This window comes from Brienomyrus brachyistius, chromosome 5, assembly GCF_023856365.1.
Source record: "Brienomyrus brachyistius isolate T26 chromosome 5, BBRACH_0.4, whole genome shotgun sequence".
NCBI lineage: Eukaryota > Metazoa > Chordata > Actinopteri > Osteoglossiformes > Mormyridae > Brienomyrus > Brienomyrus brachyistius.
In genome coordinates, this window is record NC_064537.1 from 923,998 (window position 1) to 945,166 (window position 21,169).

The 21,169-nt window shown below is 43.6% G+C and overlaps 1 pseudogene; it reads left to right on the forward strand.

Annotated features, from left to right (window-relative positions):
* LOC125741772 (complement C3-like) overlaps window positions 1-18,323 on the forward strand; it is a 40,471-nt pseudogene extending 22,148 nt beyond the window's left edge.
* The last annotated feature ends 2,846 nt before the right edge of the window (window positions 18,324-21,169 follow it).

The following is a 21,169-nucleotide window of genomic DNA, read 5'->3' on the forward strand; positions in this document are numbered from 1 at the left end:
AAACACCGACCCACATAGCTCATATACAACTAACCTGCATCTGCTCAACATACACAGGTTATGTCTCAATAATGTAATACCCATTTGTTAATAGACAATACGTCTGTGCAAGATGTGCATCGATGACTTGCCAATTAGCAAATGAGTTGAGTATTACATTGTTTAGACCAGGGATGTCAAAGATACGGCCCATAAAATTAATTTTGCAAAGTGCGAAAATTACATAGAAGAAATTAATTGAAATTTTTCAACAAAAGTAACTGCTATTTCCAATTTGTCCACTAGGGCCCACACTATTGTAGAGTGTTGTAGGCATACAATAAAATCCCGTTATAACGGACTTCAAGGGACCTGGCAAGCAGTCCGTTATATCCAGAGTTGCTGTATGCCCAGAACACAACTACAGGACACCATTTACTCAGCGCAGACCCCAGCAGGCATATTTGTGGTATAGATTATTATATTGTACATGTAGTAATCCAACTTTACCTGAGCAGATGCATGACTATTGATAATCCCGACTACATATCCACGCTGGATATCACCGGCATGCCATGTATGTCCGTTATAGCCAAACAAAACTACAGCTAAGAGCGGCCCTGGGGACCACATTGTTTGTCTGTTATAAGCAAAATTCCGTTATATGCGAGTCCACTATATCCAATGCTTTTTCTGCATGTTCTTAAAGGTGCATGGCCGGGACCAGTGGACATCATACGTTATAAACGATATTTCATTATACGAGAGTCCACTATAATGGGATTTTACTGTAATACAACACTGAGATCCAGAAATAAACAGCAGATGGCAGCAACATTGTGAAATTGTTCATGCTGAAGCAACCAGCAAAATGCTAATACATATCCGGTTGTTCCAGTTGTTCTAAAAGTGCCAATTTTTGCCTTATCTTTTGATGTATTTTATGTGCGCCTTTGTTGTCAAAATTACCTCATGTGTCACTCTCGTTATCCAAAATGTCTTTGTCAAAGAAGAGAAACATGGACAGTGAGTGCAGAGTTTTCCAAGAAAAATGGACCAATTCCTGTTTATTAACAGAGCTGAATGGAATACCTGTGTGCTTGGTGTGTTTGAAGCAAGTTTCAGTGCACAAGCAATATAACATTGGGCGCCACTATGAGACTCATCACGGCGAAAAATACAACAAGGACAACTTAGAATAGAAAAGATAAATGAACTGCTGAGGTCTGAGGAAGCAGCAGTCTGTTTTAACTCGTAGCCGAGGAGTCAATGGTGCAGCAGTGACAGTTAGCTGCCTTATTCATTCGTGGTGTTGATGCGATTTTGACAGTCACTAAGTAATTTCTTGAGTTGGTGCCTTTGACGGACAACATCAGAGGACATTTTCACCTCTGTCGCTGGAGCCCTGGACAGGGTCGGAGTGGACTGGGCTCACGCGGTCACCCTGGCTACAGATGCACCAGGAGGCTGTGTGTTGCAAGTCGTTGAGAATGGATCACTTCATGAAGGTGGTTGTTAAAACTGTTAATTTCATCCGAGACAGAGGTCTGAATCATCGTCAGTTTGACAGCTTTATTAATGATAAAGACATTACCTATGGTCTGCCATACCACGCTAAAGTAAGGTGGTTAAGCCGAGGTACAGTGCCGAAGGGTTTCTTTGATCTACGAGAGGAACTCGGACAGTTCATGGAGAAAAAAGGTAAACCAGTAATGGAATTTAAATCTCCAGAATGGCTGCAGGACCTTACATTTATGGTGGATATTACATAACACTTAAATAATCTGGACAAAATGTTTTCAAGGGCGGGAGAAAATCGTCACACAGTATTATGGCAGCGTTCGCACATTCAAGTTAAAACTGACTTTCTGGGAGACGCAGCTCAAATGGTGACCCTGCTCATTTTCCTCGTCTAAGAGATGTCTGCATGACCGGCGTCTGACATAACACGTGTGCCGACATGAGTCGGTACAAAGACAAGATTATGGGTTTGCTGCGGGAGTTTGAGCAATGGCTTCAGGTCTTTAGTGAACTTAAGACAGAATTCTCAGTTTTCTGCACGCCATTCACTGTCAAGGCTTCCGATCTACCTGCCGACATCCAACTTGAAATAATTGACTTGCAGTGTGATACGGACTTGAAGGACAAATTTGCCTCCATGGGCTTGGACACATTTTATCTGTATCTCGTGCCAGGATACTCAAAATTAACAGCCCTGGCTGCAAAAGTTGTGTGCATGTTTGGAATTACCTACCTTTGTGAACAGGCTTTCTCTGTAATGAACATCAATAAAACAAGCTGCACTCAAAGATTACGCACAAGCACTTGAATGACATTATGAAATTGGCAGCTACTCAGGATTTGACACCAGATATTCATGCACTCGTGAAGGCTGAAAGATGCCAAGTTCCAGGAGCAAATTGAATTGTGAGTAATTCCTGCAAAATGCTGCTTCAGAGACGTTTTGCACCATGAAGAAGTGTTCTGTGAAACCTAAGACTTGTGGTTATATTTAAAGAAAATAATCATTGTGCTGCAGCTTGTTACAGTTTGTTTTGGTGCAAGCAGTTGTTCGTGCACTTCCAGAACTCATGTGTTTTTATGTATAAATGTTGTACATTTAGAAGGCAGGGAATAGCTTAACTTTTATCCTAATGGCTCCCACTTTATATTGTATGGTGTGGTGAGTACTTTCAAGTGGTCAGCAATACGCTTCATGATTAAAACAACTTGTCAAGCTCTAGAAATTTTAAATGTACACTTTCACATCAGTGTCGTAACCATATTCTCCATTTTCAGAGACCTGTGACTGTTTTGTGTCTTTGTAGATCCACTGTAATCTGAGGCATAATATTGTTTAAATTGCACTTATTTTTCCTAAGAAATTTCAGGTTGTTGATAATGTTAAATTTAAACATTTTCTTCCCTATACTTTCACTTATTTGTAGTTCTTTATAATAAAACAAACAGAAAATTGTAGAGTTCATGTTATGTGTATGTTGTTATTCTATTATTTTACTGATCTGGCCCAGATGAGATCAAATTGTGCTGTATGTGACCCCTGAACTAAAATGAGTTTGACCCCGTGGTTTAGACATTACTTATGTATGTTGGGCAGATTATGTACTATTACTGTAGGTAATCTTCTTGTAAGAATATTTGAAATTGAGTATGTTTATGTTGGACTTGTTTGATAACAACTCACTGCGCAGACAGTAGTCATCATGTGAAGATCCTACTGAACGTACAAGCAGCACATTAGCTTTGAGAGGAGTTTGGAGTCCATTTTGTAACTGTGTACCTGGCCCACAGGGGGACGTGCGAGGGAAAGACGCTGATGCATCGCTTACGGCGTTTGTCCTCATCGCGATGCAGGAAGCGCGTCCGATATGCGGAGCAGACATAGTCGGCGTGAGTACACCTGGGCATCAGCTCGTCCCTCCATTGTGACTTCCCCATGAACCTCAAAAACGTGCATGTGTGGGGAGAGCAGGCCTTTCCTGCTAATATTCAGCCCAAACTCAGAGAGTGACACAGTATTATGTCACATTGCATTACATCACATTACATCACATTGCATTACATCACATCGCATTACATCACATGGCATTATTTTATACAACATAAAGTCATACTGCATCACATCCCACATAATCACATCATACAGCATTATGTCATGTACGATATTATGTCACACACAGCATTATGTCACACGCAACTACACTACCGTTCAAACGTTTGGGGCCACCTAGGAATTGCCCATGGAATAATCGTCATTTCTCAGAACAAGAACCGACTGATGAGTTTCTTAAGAAAGTTCTCCTAATGATAAGTTTTGACTTAAAAGTTTTAACTTGAAAAAACACATTAAACATGCCATCATAACACAAGATTGATGTTTTCTGGTCCTCTGTACGCAGATGTAGATATTAAATTAAAAATCAGCTGTTTCCAGCTGTAATTGTCATTTACAACACTAAAAAGGTCTACATTGTAATTCTGTTTAACTTCTGAGTGACCTCAAATTTCTAGTGTTCAGGTGTTCACTTACTTACAGGCATCACAATATGCATGCAGGGACGGATTACGGACCGGGCCAGCGGGGCTGCTGCCCAGGGGCCCTTGGGGTGCAGGGGGCCCGTGGAGCCCCTAGCCCAAAACAATTTGCAACGCTTATCAACAATGTATTTTCGTTTGTCTATTTTAGAGGGCCTACATTCTTTGATCCTCTGCCTACAAGGGCCCCTGACCCTATAGGGAGGGCGTTTGGCTGCTAAGGGCCCTTGAATTGTAGTGTTGGTGGTGGTGGTGGGGGGGGAGGGGCTCGCAAATGTTTTGCCCAGGGGCCCACACAACCCATAATCCGTCCCTGTATGCATGTCATTAATATTTTACGTGTACGATTAATCTGCTCACCAAACTGTGGGCGTAAGTAAACATCTGTATAGTACTGAGAAGCTGGCATCCGGCCCTGGTAATTACTGAGCATGCACCATGTAATCAACAATGTTTCTCTTTCCAGAGTCTGCCGGATAGCATCAAGAAAGCCCAGGACTTCCTGACCGGCAGAATCCGCACCCTAACCAACCCCTATGCTGTGGCCATGACCTCCTACGCCCTGGCCAACGAGGGCAAGCACCAGGTGGACACCCTGATGAAGTTTGCATCCAGAGGTAAGCTGAACAGCTGTACTGGAGCATCGCAAGACAGAGGAACGTTTAGCAGAGGACATCAAAACATTCAAGTCACATGTTAAATAATATTGTCATATGTACAGTAAGCAGCCAGAAAATCTTACTCTGCATCTCCTTCCTGGTACCGGTAACCACAAATTAAACAAATCAAAACTGAGATGCTAAAAGCAGAATAGAATTAAATAATCAATATGAAAATACAATTGAGTACAATAAATTATGCCAATAAATATTTAAACACAGTGCAATGTAAACATATAATGCAATTCAAACATAAAATATAATGTAAATATTATTAATATGGCAAAGGGGTGGATAAGTAAGAGGTAATCAGCCAGTCCTATGTGTAACAGACAGAGATGTGTGTAAGTGAACTGGTCATTGTGCAAAGTCTGCAGGAACCCATGTCAAGAACTGTCCATTGTCTGTGTGGGGGGAGGGGTGTTTTGTTGAAGGTAGATTGTGTCAACAAAAAAATATGGAGCGCTTCAAAAATGTCCATGTCTAGCACATCAATATTGTGAATGAGCTCCATAAGGATGGAAGGACTTCACCTGCTAACGTGTAGCTATGACAGGCAGCCCCAGCTTTAGAACGTCTGACTTACAGACAACTTCAACATAAAAACAGCCATAAAGCCTATTATACTAAAGATTCGTGATTACGATGGTTAGCAATAAGGAACGCATGAATTACTCTGTGCCGATGAAAACACTGCACAGCTTCAACAGTTCGTCGGCTCTTGGTACAGTACAGTACCATATATAGTCATTACTATTATTACTATATTATTATGCACTGTATTATTATGCACTGTATTATTATTATTATGCACTGTATTATGCACTGTATTATTATTATTATTATGCACTGTATTATTACCCACTGTAATTATTATTATGCACTGTATTATTATTATTATTATGCACAGTATTATTACCCACTGTAATTATTATTATTATTATTATTATTATTATTATTCACTGTATTATTATTTTTCTAACTTACCTACAAATTCCACTGAAAGACAGACTTAGGGAACGGATCTCATTCATAACCTGGACGCTGCCTGTACTAAAATTCGTTACGCTAATTGAGTGTCAGGTTAGTTAAGTTCCGTATTTAGCCTAATTATACAGTGATATTTTATGGGGCCCTGTAGATAAAACCCACTGGCCGGTCATTGGGAGCCATCTCTTCATCCTGGAGGCCACTGCATATGCGCTGCTGGCTCTGGTCAGGGCCAAGGAGTTCGACAAGGCCGGACCCGTGGTGGAATGGCTGACCAAGCAGCAGTTCTATGGCGGAGGGCATGGCTCCACCCAGGTATAGACCTGCAGGTGTCGCCAAATCATTGGAGCCAGACTAATGTCCAGATCGATGACATCAAAAACAAAAAGTTTAGTTTATCTATGTATTAGATGCAGCCAATGAAATGTCATCCTTTTGTTTTGTCCCCAGGCCACCATCATGGTCTTCCAGGCCGTGGCTCAGTACTACACAGATGGGCCTAAATTGAAGGACATCAACCTTCAGGTGGATATCAGCGTTGCAGGTCGCAGTAAACCCCTCACATGGACTTTTAACAAGGGCAACGCCTACTTAACCCGCTCCCTGAAGGTGAGACACAGGTGGTACAGTGCTCAAGAAAAAGCTTGTATATACTGCACAGCACTTTAATGGAAACTGAGGGTCAGTGCTTGTATGTAGCATCGTGTGTATGAAAGCATCTGAACATTCCCAGAAGGATGCTGTGCAGATAGCTAATCGCTGGCTTTAAGTTCCCTGACGTGCATAGTAAGGCAAACTCTATGTCTGCAGGTGAACTATAACCAAGATCTCAACATCACAGCCAAGGGGGACGGGCAGGGGGTCGTGTCGGTGAGCCTGCCTGCGCCACCTGCTGTGAGGAGGAGGCGGGAGAGTCTCCATTGGGTTCACATCAGATCTAGAAGTTCAGAGGGTTCATCCTCTTGTCCTGAGCAGGCAGACCCTAGTGTGGCCCATCCTTATGTTATCACAGTGTGATATATTTTTATATTAATGAAGATGTCTTAAGGTATTAAGACTGATTTTAGATTTCACTGGGAGGGTCTCAGCTTCCTTTATGCTAACCATCGACCCTTTATGTAAAAATAAAAACAAATGTCATGACACAGTGGAAGGAGGAAACAGACGCAGTCGTAGGTGGGATTAAGGGGGACTAAAAAACAAAGGAACCAAAACTGAAGGACCTTGAGGGGTCAAACAGAAGGGAGACCAAAGCTAACAGTGAATAGGATCAGGAACATGGTAACAGACAGGGGAGGTACTCTGCATACCGGACCATAGCATACTGGACCATGGCTTACCAGACCATAGCACACTGGGCCATAGTATACTGGGCAATTGCGTACCAGACCATAGCATACCGGACCATAGAATACCAGGCCATAGCATACCGGACCATAGCGTATCAGGCCATAGCATACTGGACCATAGCGTACCAGACCATAGTATACCGGACCATAGAATACCGGACCATAGCATACCGGACCATAACGTACCAGACCATAGCATACCGGACCATAGCGTACTGGACCATAGCATACCGGACCATAGCATACCAGACCATAGCAATCCGGACCATAGCATACCAGGCCATAGCATACCGGACCATAGAATACCAGACCATAGCGTACCAGACCATAGCGTATTAGACCATAGTATACTGGGCCATAGCATACCAGACCATAGCATACCAGACCATAGCATACTGGGGCATAGTATACTGGGCCATAGCGTACCTGACCATAGCGTACCAGACCATAGCATACAGGCTATAGCATACCAGACCATAGCATACCGGACCATAGCATACTGGGCTATTGCGTACCAGACCATAGCATACCGGACCATAGCATACTGGGCTATTGCGTACCAGACCATAGTATACTGGGGCATAGCATAGTGGATCAATGCACACTGGACCATATCAAACCCAACTGTTGCATATCGGGCCAGTTACCAGCAGAACCATTCTTACCACAGGTCATGACCATGTACAACGCCTTACCTGCTGAAGAGAAAGTGGCCTGTAAGAACTTTGACCTGCAAGTCAAACTGACAAAAACAGGTAATTATAAATGATGATGAGATGATGATGAGAACTCTTTATTGCTGTTGCAATATACCATGTCACTAGTCACAGGTACCAGCGAAAAAACTGGCCATCAACCCGACCATACATATACACAAACATCACAGTAGGGGGTAGACCGGTCGGGAGACAGGGGAAGAGAGAAGAAAAGAAACAGAATAACATGAGGAGAGAGGAGGAGAATAAAAAAACAGCCCCCAGACTGTACTCCAATGGGGAGGACATTGTGGGAACCGAAAAAAACACCTCAGCAACATAAGCACATGGTCACTACGCCTTACAACATAAAAATGACACGACTTGCAACAGGTGAGTGAAGTGGGAAGGTGGAGGTAGTCCAGCATAGACAAACAGCCATCCGGTCCTGCAGCCACGAGGGCGCTGGTCAACAGACCCGCCTGTTCACGCTGGGGGAATGAAGCGGCGAAGGCGTGGGATGGGGGGAGAGTGCGGTGAGTCCTTGGGATTGGGGGAGAGGGAGGCAAGAGAGTCTCACTGCCTCATTCTTCTGGGGGAGTTGTTAGTTCAGCAGCGGCCTTGGCCGAGGCCAGTGTTAATTGGGGGGAGCCAAAAATATTAAGTAGAAGGGAGACCTTCGGCGATCCTTTGGCCTACACTCCTTATCGGGACCTTTAACACCATAGTAAAATTCTATTCCATGGGGGAGGGTAGTCTATCCCAGGCAGCACAGGACGTGAGGCTGGGGGACACCATTCGCATAATGTTTGTGGGCAATATAGAGACCAATTAACATTCCTGCATGTCTCTGAACTGTGGGAGGACAATGGAGACGCCAGCAGAAACAATACAACACGAGAAGAACACGCAAACACACACACGCATGTGCAAACACACACATACATACAGTACTGTGCAAAAGTCTTAAGCACTGAAAAGAAATGTTTAACGCTATTTATCTGGGTAGTACGTGCACATTTTCTTAGAACAAAAAATATAATTTAACATAAGAACATATGAAAATTACAAGTAACACAATAAAAACTAGTAAAAATGTCTTCTGTTCTCCAAAAAGTTACTGATATCTACTTGGACACCACTTCAGTTCCCAAACTTCTCCTCAGTGGCATCTGAACCATTCTATGTATTTATAAAATTTCACCACCAGCTCGCTTAATTAATTAACTTAATTAGTTAAAAAAGTGAATGAGATATTGAATAGATATATGAGGTGGGCTAGTGGTCAAGTCAAAAAATACACGGGTGTATTGTGTCATGCCCGGCTCGTCCGATCCTCGTGTGTGCCACGCCCTCTGATTATCCATGTGTGCTTCCCCGATCGTGCCCAGCTGTTTCCTATTACTTTGCCCTGCCTTGTGTATATCAGTCCGCGTCTTCCTCAGTCGAGTGTCCGTCATTAATGTTATCTAATGTTGTGATGTCCTGTGATGTCCGTAGCCGTCTCCCCTTCAATAAATCCCCAGTTTTCCCCGTATTTCGCCTGCCTGCCTCATCCTTCCCTGCTTCCTGCCTGCCTGTCCGCCCGTCCAGCCCCGCACTTCATAACATATTGTATGGTTGCTGGAAATAATAGGCATATTTTAGCGGAGATTTTGAAATGGCGAAGCTGACACACTTTGCCAGGCGTAACAGCATAGTTTTACACCAACATGACAGTTATTTAAACATTATTTATTTTTTTTTGGCTGCCTAAGACTTTTGCACAGTACTGTACATACGGGGGCCACGTGTAGCTCAGGGGGCTAAGCCTGTCGCTGCTTCAAACCCAGCCTCGGCACGTCTGGGGGTCCTTGAGTGGGTGGCAGTCCTTTGCAGACAGCTTACTCTGCAAAGAGCAAGTTGAGGCAGCCGTAAAGACAATTACCCCACGGGGATCAATAACGTAACTGTTATTATCCTTATTATACATATGCATTTCTCTGTGCAATGAAATTCTTTCTTTGCTGTCCACACAAAATGCCGAGGTACAATATAATAGAAAAAATACTAAATAAATACTTCGAAGTGTAATGTGCAGATGTCGAGAAATATTAACTGTGCATTTGTGCAAATGAAGGAGATGTGCAAAAGAGCTTTATGTGCAAAAATTACAGTATGAGGTAGGTCATGACATCCATTAATCATACTCCTGTCGGCTTTCAAGGAATCTGATGGCAGTGGGGAAGAAAGAGTTTTCGAGTCGAAAGGCTCTACATTTGTGTCTGTGTTGGGGGTGTGTGGGGTCTTTGAGGATGGAGGCAGCTCTCCTCTGGACTCTGTGGTGGTAGCTGCTCTGCAAAGAGGGCAGTGGAGTCCTGATGATCTTCTCTGCAGTGTTCACCACTCTCTACACGCGTTTGCAGTCCATAGCTGTAGAGCTGCACGCAGTGATGCAGCTGGTCAGTGTGCTCTCCACAATGCAGCTGTAGAAGTTGCTGAGGATTTTGGTTGACATACCGAATTTCCTCAGCCTCCTCAGGAAGTACAGTCGCTGTTGAGCCTTCTTGACCAGCTGTGTGGTGTTCAGTGCCCAGGTGAGGTCCTCACTGGTGTGGACACCCAGGTACTTAAAGCTGCTCACCCTCTCCACTTCAAGCTCCCGGATGAACAGTGGCTGATGAGGCCTCCTCCTCTTCCTCATGTACTTTATCATCTCCTTTGTCTTGTCCGTGTTGAGGGTGAGGTTGTTCTCCTCACACTATGACACCAGACCAGCCACCTCTCTCCTGTAGGCCGCTTCGTCCCATCCAGTGAGACGACTGATCACTGCAATGTCATCCGCGAACTTCAGGATGATGTTGTCGCCTCCCACAAAGACATCATCATTCTGAAGTTTGCACACTAAGCAGCACTACTGCAATGCACTGAAAACACTGCAATGCACTGAAAACACTTGCAGAGAGTGGATGCTGCAGATGCTATGGAGTTTTCCTTAAAGATCTTCATCTTGGTTGCCTTTGCGGTTACATTTGTGAAATTTTATTCAGTCCAATGTGTGACAACAAATCATGCATTTCATAATTAGAGAACAGATGTGTTTTAGTCATCAAGCATCCCGATACCAAAAATCCAATATTAATTATAAACATATAATAATAAATAATAGACTTTAAGTTACTACCTTAAACTTGAGTGTTACTCTGTACAATTCGGCATAATACTCATTGTAAAATATGCACTCCTTTTCTTCTTAGAAACAAAGCAGGACTACAAGGAATCGTACAAACTTCAGATCGACATGACGTAAGTCGACATGTTTCAGTCAGACAGTGCAGCATCTGTTGTCCAGTCTTATTATGTCTATAATGGCATTTCTTATAGCATTTTAAATTAAATCTTAATATCAAACAGAACATAGTAAAACATTCGTTGATTCAGAGCGACTGCAATGCAAAAAGTGCCATTAACACAGCAGCTATGGAAATGGAGACTCTGTGCTAATAATACCTGAGAAGACTCTGTATTAGGCATGTAACTATGAATCGAGAATCGGTTAAAAATCGACGTAAATGTAAGACGATTTAAATCAGCTGATGTGGAAAATTAATTGCTACTTTAGGAGTACTTCACGTAGTGATGTGTCGGTCGCGAACGAAACGGCTCTCGGAGCCGGCTCTTTGAAGTGAACGATCAGAGCCGGCTCCTGCCTGTGAGCCGGAGTCAGAGCCGCTATTTTTCTTTCTCTATTTTTTTTCAAGCCGCACGGATTGGTCAACTACACGATGCGTGTCTGCTCTGAGCATGAGGGGGAGGGGCGGTGATACAGGGTGCGTTCGACTTGGGCTTTAAGTCTTAAGTCGTCTTGCTCTCGTTTTTGTACCATGTGACATGGTCACGGGTAGTGACGTTTTGCAGCGCAGGCTGAAGTCGGACAAAAAAAATCTAACCGTGATGCATTGCGTAGGGACCAGAATGCATTGCTTTAAACCAGCGCTGCAAACGGCTGCGTGAAGTCGAAAGCACCAATAGACAAATACAGCAATCGCACGCACAGACAGAGAAACAGGAGGGAAAGAGGTGCGCGACAAAATGACTGACTGCAGGAAACGGAGTAAAATTTGGATTCATTTCAATTACATTGATAATACAAAGGCAGAGTGTAGAGCGTGCAAGGTTAAAATCTCATATCGAACAGGCTCTACAAATAACCAGCATCGGCACTTGAGAACTGACATCCATCAGTGCAGTGGGAAGATAAAATACAAGCAAGTAAACCTGCTACTAATGAACGTGACAGTTTGTCTACTGCAGTTTGTCAATGTCAACGCCGTCATCCAGTACAGCACCACAACCACCTAGACATACAACCTAGAGCTCTATGAGACAGTTTGTGCAAAAAGCTATGACTCCAGTAAAACAGAAAACAATTGATGAGGAATTGGCTAAAATAATTGCACGTGATTTCCAACCATAGTAATTCACTTCACTAATAATTTTACATTATTTTTGGTAATAAATTCATTTAAGCACCAAAAAAATCTGAAGAGCCACTTGGGAGTCGAAAGAGCCAGGTCTTTTAAGTGAGCCGAGCCATAAGAGCCGGCTCTCAGAGCCGGAATTCCCATCACTAACTTCACGGTACTTTATTTAACAGAAAAACTGGTGTAATATTACATTTGATTTCACGACGTCACTTCGGCGTCAGATGTCACTGCGTATTCACGTCCATGTCGTACGTTTTAGTGGTTTTAACCGAACGCGAGATGGCGAGCGAATTTGAAACTGCTTCGGCCCATCTGAAATCGGCGGTGTGACAGCATATTAGCTCTCCGGTAATCACAAACGAAAACGGCGAGAAAAGCACAGACAAGAGGAATGGTCTTAGAGGAATGTCATACGAGGAACGGTTACTTGAGCTAAATCTGTTCAGTCTCAAGCAAAGGAGACTGAGGGGGGACATGATCCAGGTATATAAGATTCTAACAGGTTTGGATGCTGTTCAACCAAATAGTTACTTCAGCATTAGTTTAAATACACGAACTCGTGGCCATAGGTGGAAATTAGCGGGAGAACATTTCAAGCTGGATTTAATGAAGCACTTCTTTACACAGCGTGTAGTCAGAGTATGGAATAGCCTTCCTGATAATGTAGTGCAAGCTGAATCCTTGGGTTCCTTTAAATCAGAGCTAGATAAGATTTTAACGACTCTGAGCTATTAGTTCAGTTCTCCCCAAGCGAGCTTGATGGGCCGAATGGCCTCCTCTCGTTTGTATAGTTCTTATGTTCTTAAGACAAAAACAGCGTGCAAACATTGTAAAAGACTGATAACATACACAAATAGCACAAGGAATGTTCACCGGCACCACAATGAGCTCAAGTCATCACCGCGAGAGCAAAGATTATTAAAAGGGCAAACCACGCTAAAAAGCTGCACATGCAAGCCTTAGTTTATTTGTTAACGCTTTATATTAATTCCACCTTCATAATGCATTCATTATGAATTTATAGAACATTCAGTGCACGTTCATAATGCATTCATAGAACATTCATAAGCAGCAGGCAAGTACACTTTAACATCCTAACATCCCTTAACAGCTTTAATATACATTAATAACAAATATTACATGATTATACAGTTATAATGTGTGTTGTTATTATTTAATGTTTGCTATTAATGTACATTACAGCTGTTAAGGGATGTTAGGATGTAAAGGTAAACATGCATGATGTTTATGAGTATTTTATGAATACATTATGAAGGTATACTGAACATTTTATGAATGCATTATAAAAGCATTATGAAGCTGCAGTTAATGTAAAGGCTTACCGTTTATTTGAAGACTTTTTTTTCATCTATTTTGATTGGGGATTTATTTTAAACAGTATTTTATTCGATTTCATTTTCACCGTTAAGAAGAGGACACGTTTTGCACCGTTTAGAAAGATAAATAAAGGAATATTTTTGAATAAATTTGTTTGCAGATCATTCTGTTAAAAAATCGTGAGAAAATCGTATTGTGAACTCAGAATCTTATCAAATCGTGAGTTGAGTGTATCATTATATCCCTACTCTGTATATATGGTACGTGAGTCACATGAATGGAGACTCTGTATAAATGGCATGTGAGTCACAGGAATGAAGACCCTGTATAAATGGCATGTGAGTCACAGGAATGAAGACCCTGTATAAATGGCATGTGAGTCACAGGAACGGAGACTCTATAAACGGCATGTGAGTCACAGGAATGGAGAGCCTGTATAAATGGCATGTGAGTCACAGGAATGGAGACCCTGTATAAATGGCATGTGAGTCACAGGAATGGAGACTCTGTATAAACGGCATGTGAGTCACAGGAATGGAGACTCTGTACAAACGGCATGTGAGTCACAGGAATGGAGACTCTGTACAAACGGCATGTGAGTCACAGGAATGGAGACTCTGTATAAACGACATGTGAGTCACAGGAATACCCTTGCCCTCTTTTTGATCTGGTCCCTAGGTACCTATCTACAGAGAGAGATGCCACCATGACTGTTCTGGACATCACCCTCCTCACTGGCTTTATAGCAGATCAGGATGACCTGAGAAGGGTAAAAGGATCATAACCCCAAACTGACATCTGTCTTTTGTAAGGTGGAGCTTTTGCATAATGTGACTGTCTGGTATTCCATCTTGTGTGAAGATATGGGAAAAATTTTAAATAATTTTTTCAGGGAGGATCTTCAAAAATTTTATCACAGTTCTTTTCGTGTTGTTTTTTAAGACTATTTTTTCAGTTACTGAAAAGTAACCATATCTGTTTTGGAAGATCCAAAGAACTTCCATATTACCGATATTCTACTTGGGAACCAACTCTTCCATGTCGTCCAGGCCACTACATTGCCAAATAGGGAATGTCTTGCATGTTGTGAGTTGCACATTAGACACTAATGATCTCTCCATAAAGGCCGATCGTGGAGACATTTTAGATGTTAATGACCTAATATCGTCAAATCGCACACCCCTAGTAAAGAGTACCTAAAGATCGCCTGCTGCATGGACACACTAAACCTCAGATGGCCTCTTTCAGGGTTGTGTACAATGTCCATGGTCCTGCCGCTCAGAATTGTGGGTGATGGCCTTCTCTCTGTCCCACAGCTAACCACAGGAAAGGACAAGTATGTTCAGAGGTCTGAGATGGACAAGCAGCTGTCTCAGAAGGGCTCCCTCATCCTCTACATGGACAAGGTGTGAGGCCTCCACAAGCGTTCCTCAGGGTGCTGCTCGGGTTTCTGCATTTTGACCTGTGCAGTGACACATCTGCCACACTTCCTGTTTCTCCAGGTCTCAACAAACAACAAACAAATTTATTTTATTTTTATATAGCGCATTATCACAACATTACATTGTCTCAAAGCGCTTTACAGTATCCTCACCCAAAGCCCCCACCCACCCAGGTGCCTGACAGAGTGGTCTTCAAGCTGCACAAGGAGCAGAACGTGGGCATCCTCCAGCCCGCTGGCATCACTGTCTATGAGTACTACTCCATGGGTGAGCGCCAGTCCTCCACTCACAACTCGCCATCTTCATGCCTTTGACCACCCCGTTTTACTCAATCATGGGGCAACGAAGTGTCTGCTGTCACTAGGACTTATGACCTTTAAGTCCAGAGGATCAGCAAGCAGCCTCACTTAATGCAACTGCTGCTGCTGCTGTTGCAGAGAATCGCTGTACGTAGTTCTACCATCCAGAGAAGATGAATGGGAGCCTGAACCGCATCTGCCATGAAGATGTGTGCCGGTGTGCTGAAGGTATGAAATGTCACTCATGAGTAATAACCAAATGTATTAAGCATGAGTTTCCTTTTCAGTACATAGTACGAGTGAGTCTGGAGTCTGTTCTGACCCTCCAAAATCACGGGAATGTGGGATGGAGCTGAGCAGGAGAGTTGATGTTGTTTGTCTTTTTATTTTTAAGTACAGGCATGCGATTCTGAGTTCCCCCTGCCCTGTGTTCAGACCGCAGGCACTCTCTAACATCATTCTGGATTTTCACTTGTATAACTTTTCATGGAAAATTGATGTATGGATAGTAATTCTCTGTTGCCCCCTTAGAGAACTGCAGCTTACAGAAAAAACTTGGAAAAGATGACCTGGACCGCTACACAGAAGCATGTAACGCTGGTGTCGACTATGGTACTAACCTTCTGAAGTATGCTAAGTTCACACTACACGGTTTTAGCCCAGATTTTCCACTGATCAACAGTATCTGGAAATCGCCAACAAAAGCCCTACATCAGAGGCAAATCGGTGTTTGCACAGTGCTGGCAAATCGGCACTCAGTCGCTGTTCATGAACTGTTCAAAGACAGAATCCGACAGACTCGTCAGTGTGTCATAGATGCACATCAAATATCCGGCAGGTTAAATATCTGGACCTGTCAGTGACTCCAAATCCTGTGGTGTAAAATGTGTTGTGACCTGGTTGCAACTGGCAATGAATGTGACGATGAGCTACAGCCAGTTACTTGGCAAACAATGGAGGAGGAGTTATACATTATCAACAAGCACTTCCTGCTGTTGCTTCTTGCATGTGTTTTCTTGACAAAACGTAGTTTGGAGACCAGATAGACCCATCAAAGATTCCTCCTGGTTAAAGATCTTGTGGAGCTTGTGGCCCCTGATGACTGGACAAGTTGTGCAGTTTAAACAGTACAGCAAACAGACGTCTTTGTGAGTCACGCAATGTTAACTTGGCGTGTCGTGGTGTTTCATCAGCTGTGGAGGGCTGCAGTAGAGCATAGACACAAAGTCCAGCATGTGGGCGTGGAGATGTGTGCTCATGAAGCCCTCCTGGTTTTCACAGTTTACAAAGCCATGGTGCAGGATGCTGTGCTCTCTCATACCCTGGACCATTTCATCCTACAGATCGTCGAGGTGATCAAAGAAGGTACAGCCTGACCTGGTCCCAAGCCGGGCTTCTTCTGAATCTCACCAGGACGTCGCTCTGTGTAAGCCACTGTAACTGCCCTCCCGCTTCCTCTCTGTCTCACCAGGAACCGACACTGGGGTTCAGGGCCAAAGACGCCAGTTCATTTCACACCCTTACTGCAGAGACGCAATTGACCTGCAGGTGGGAAAGACCTACCTGCTGATGGGCAAGTCGGACGACCTCATGAAGGGCGACAAGGGCAGGTGGGGGCCGTTCTCACATCTACTCTTTATATGTACAACCAAAGATGCATGTAATTATCCAGCCCCCAACATCGAAGCTACTGCTGCCATTATCCACAAAACTGCGCTGATTAAGAAAGGACTTCCATCCATCCATTCCATGTTTAAATCAATTGGAGTCACGGGGGGACCCAGAGCCTATTCCGGTAACAAGGTGTGCAGGCGAGAGCCAACCCAGGATGGGCGCCAACGCTCCGCAGGGCGCACACACTCACACAGTCACACTCACACAGTCACAGTCACACAGTCACACTCACACAGTCACACTCGCACAGTCACACTCACCCAGTCACAGTCACACTCACACAGTCACACTCACACAGTCACACTCACACAGTCACACTCACACACTCACACAGTCACACTCACACAGTCACACTCACACACTCACACAGTCACACTCACACAGTCACACTCACCCAGTCACACTCACACAGTCACACTCACACAGTCACACTCACACAGTCACACTCACACAGTCACACTCACACAGTCACACTCACACTCACACAGTCACACTCGCACAGTCACACTCGCACAGTCACACTCACCCAGTCACAGTCACACTCACACAGTCACACTCCACCAATTACAGGGCCAACTTACAATCACCAGTTACCTACTGCGCAAACTTTTGCACCGTGGGAGGAGTCCAGAGCCCCCGGCAGGGGACTTGCATCCTTTGGGTCTACATTGGAAGAAGAGAGCAAACCTACTTACTTCTGAATTTCATTTATGCCACCATTTAGAGTACTGCTGGTAAATGATTCTGAGAGAGGTGACTCTGAAACCTTGCTCTGAGATACGCTCTTCTGCTGCAGTCTCTACATGCTGGGAGGTGGGACGTGGATTGAGTACTGGCCCCCCAACGAGGACTGTCAGAAAGAGGAATATCGGCAGACCTGCCTGAGCATCACAAATTCCACCACAGAGCTCTTGACTTTCGGCTGTCCCACCTAAGCTGTCACCTGTCCGTCTGTGTGTATGCGTGTTTGCCCAGGTGTTGTCCTTTACAAATTTCCTGCCTGAGAACATGTTGGTTCCTCAGCCAAGCATCACCTGCTTACCACATGGAACAATGTAAACTTCTAAATCTTCGGATCTCTTATAGCTTTTAAGTAGAACCTTCCTTGTCACCTAAAATCAAAAGGAGAGAAGTTTCAGTTTAATTCACTCTTGGCTGTCTTTTGATATTTAGACTCAAATTGTCTGAAATGCAAAAATAAAAAACATGAACATATGGAAATAAAAATTTCAGTTATGTCGTATTTTCCTGCAATCCAGTGAGGAATTAAATATGAAATTTGTTTTCTGAACACATCAGAATGACTGTCAATGCTGACTAAGAGATTTACAATATTTGTGCAGAAAAATCTGAAATAAAAAAGCAGTATTACATGACCTATGTAGAATAATACTTGTCTCTCCACATCATGACGTCCGCCTGGGGCAGGGGTCTGCAGGCCCTAACGATCCACAGAGCCATCAGTGCCACTTGTAGCTGGTGCATCTGGTAGGGGCTTCTTTGGTGAACAGGTCTGTGGGCAGAGGCCAGACAAACTATGGTCCAGCAAACATCCCCAGGGAAACAGAAGAGTGCCCAGAAGAGCCATGGACCCTGCCCAGAATATGGCTACCTGAGGTGGTCTGGGGGTGAGAACCTGGAGCAGCAACATCAGCCAGCCAGGCTCAGCCCTAGATGCCCACAGGGAGCCATCTTGTGGGCTCAGTATTGTGATGAAAGGCTCCACTTGCCTAAGTTGCTCCTGTTGCTGTCATCCGTGTTCGAAATGCTGGATAACCTGAAAAAATAAGGAACCATGTCTTAAGGTACTTGGCCAGTTGTAGGGCTCCCCTGGGGCGTTGCTCCAGTGACACGAAGACCTGGCTGACTCCTGCTCCATGTCCTCCGGCGGCCTGCCTAGAGGAACGAGCGCCTCACGTCTCCCAGCCTCCTCCACGTCTTTGACTTAATGAGATGAAGTAGTGATTCCTTTGCTTTAATTGTTTGCTGATGCCTGGGAGATTTAAATGTCTGGCTTTGTCTATTTTAAATAGCATTTTCAGTTGTCAAAATTTAATGTATTAAATAGACATAACGGCACACATCAAGTTTATACTTGTCTTGAAATTCAACTGAGTTCATTTACAGAACGCTGACAGAAGCAGGTGCACACTGCCATCTAGTGACCGTATTAGGAATTGTGTTTGATTTAAGGACGAACTAGCAACCCCATTACAGGATTCGAGAATCATTTTAGCGCTTTATGTCACTCTGTAGACAGATGAGTTTCCTCCTTCAGTGCTTTCACTGGAAAAACCTCATTCATGAGACATTCATTCCGATGACAATGCAAATTTCATGTTTGCTGAAGGACAGCAGAATTTTCATGGCTTTTTAAATTCTAGCACTGATTTGGACTTGAACTAGAAACGAATATGTTCTTGCTTCCAATCAAGAGATGCGTCTGTGCTCATAGTCAGCCTGTTAATCTGCTAGTTACTTAATGCACTTCTGGACTGTGTCCCAAGAGAAAGAAACTCTCTGTTAAGTGTGGCTGTTCATTCCTCCTTTTCCAGGAGTCAGTCTCTGGTCACATTACTGAAATCTTCAGCTTTCTTTCATGAAGGACTGGCCATGGCTGAATATATGCTCTCCGGTCAGCACACCAATGCCGCTTGGAGTCATGTGAGGAATGTCACTCCAGACGTATCTCGTGTCATTCCCTGATGGTGGAATGAGCTGCCAAACCATGTCTGGTTATCAGACTCCCTCCACCGTCAAGAAACAGCTCATGACGCAGCAGTGGTTGGAATAAGATAAGATAAGATAAGATAAGATAAGATAAGATAAGACAAGATAAGATAAGATAAGATAAGATAAGATAAGATAAGATTAGTCTTTATTAGTCCCACGGGTGGGAAATTTGCATTTTACAGCAGCAAAGTGGACAGTGCAGCAGAAATAAGCAGAATGCAGAAAATCCTTAAGCAATAGCAGTAGTATGAAACAATAAAAAATAAGAAATATAAATAAAATCGAAAATAGGGTATAAGTGTAATGTAGGCTATGTTGATTGATAAACAAATAAACATGTATATATACACGTTATTGGCAGGAATAAAGCGAGTATAATAACATAAAAACTCTCAATATATATGTGGAGTATATGAGCATGGGATTAGGTATGTGCTTACTGTTTGTTGTAAAGTCTGATGGCAGATGGAAGAAAAGACCTGCGGTATCTCTGTCGCACACCTTGGATGCAACAGTCTGTCGCCGATGGAGCTGCTCAGTACTGACAGTGTGTCCTGTAAGGGGTGGGAGATGTCCTCCAACAGGGAATGTAGCTTAGCCAACGTTCTCCTGTCGCTCACCACCTCCACTGAGTCAAGGGGTAGACAGAGCTGGCTTTTTTAATCAGCCTGTTCAGTGTTTTTCCTGTCTCCAGTAGAGATGCTGCTGCCCCAGCAGTCCACACCATAGAAGATGACTGATGCTACCACAGAATCATAGTAGGTCTTCAGGAGTGGTCCCTGCACTCCAAAGGACCTCCTGCACTCCAAAGGACCTCCTGAACTCCAAAGGACCTCCTGCACTCCAAAGGACCTCCTGAACTCCAAAGGACCTCCTGAACTCCAAAGGAATACCTGTATTAGCCTGACACCACTCCACATGCTCTGAATGTTGCACTTTCTGATGCTGATTTAAAGGATTATAGTGTAATTAAGTCCTTACTTTGTTGGAGGATGTTGTGTAGCTCATGCTCCAACACTGCTTATAGCTGTACCTGGACATGCATTGGAAGCTGACTCCTTGACAGCTGTATGTGTGTAATGTGGTATTTGCCTCACTTGAATGTCACTTTGGACAAAAGGGTAAATAAATAAACACAAAATGTATGTGACATAGGTTTTATTAGGACATGGTTCCAGCATAACCTGCATATGTGACATTCATGATAGCAAATGAAGCAGCAGCCTTTGAATAAAACACAGCATACTGGACACAGCTTGCCTTGTACCATGGCTTGAACCATCTGTGCATACTGACTAGATTATAACCCATTAACACGGAGATTCCCAGTCCAGACCCTATTAGGTTACAAGGTAAGCCTCATTTAGTCAGGTTTCTGGAGAAGTATAAGGACTCATACCTAAGATGGGGAGTCCAGCATTAAGGGGAAGATCAGGGTGATTTCGGTCCATCCAGCATGACATTACATTACAATCTAGGACGCCATTAC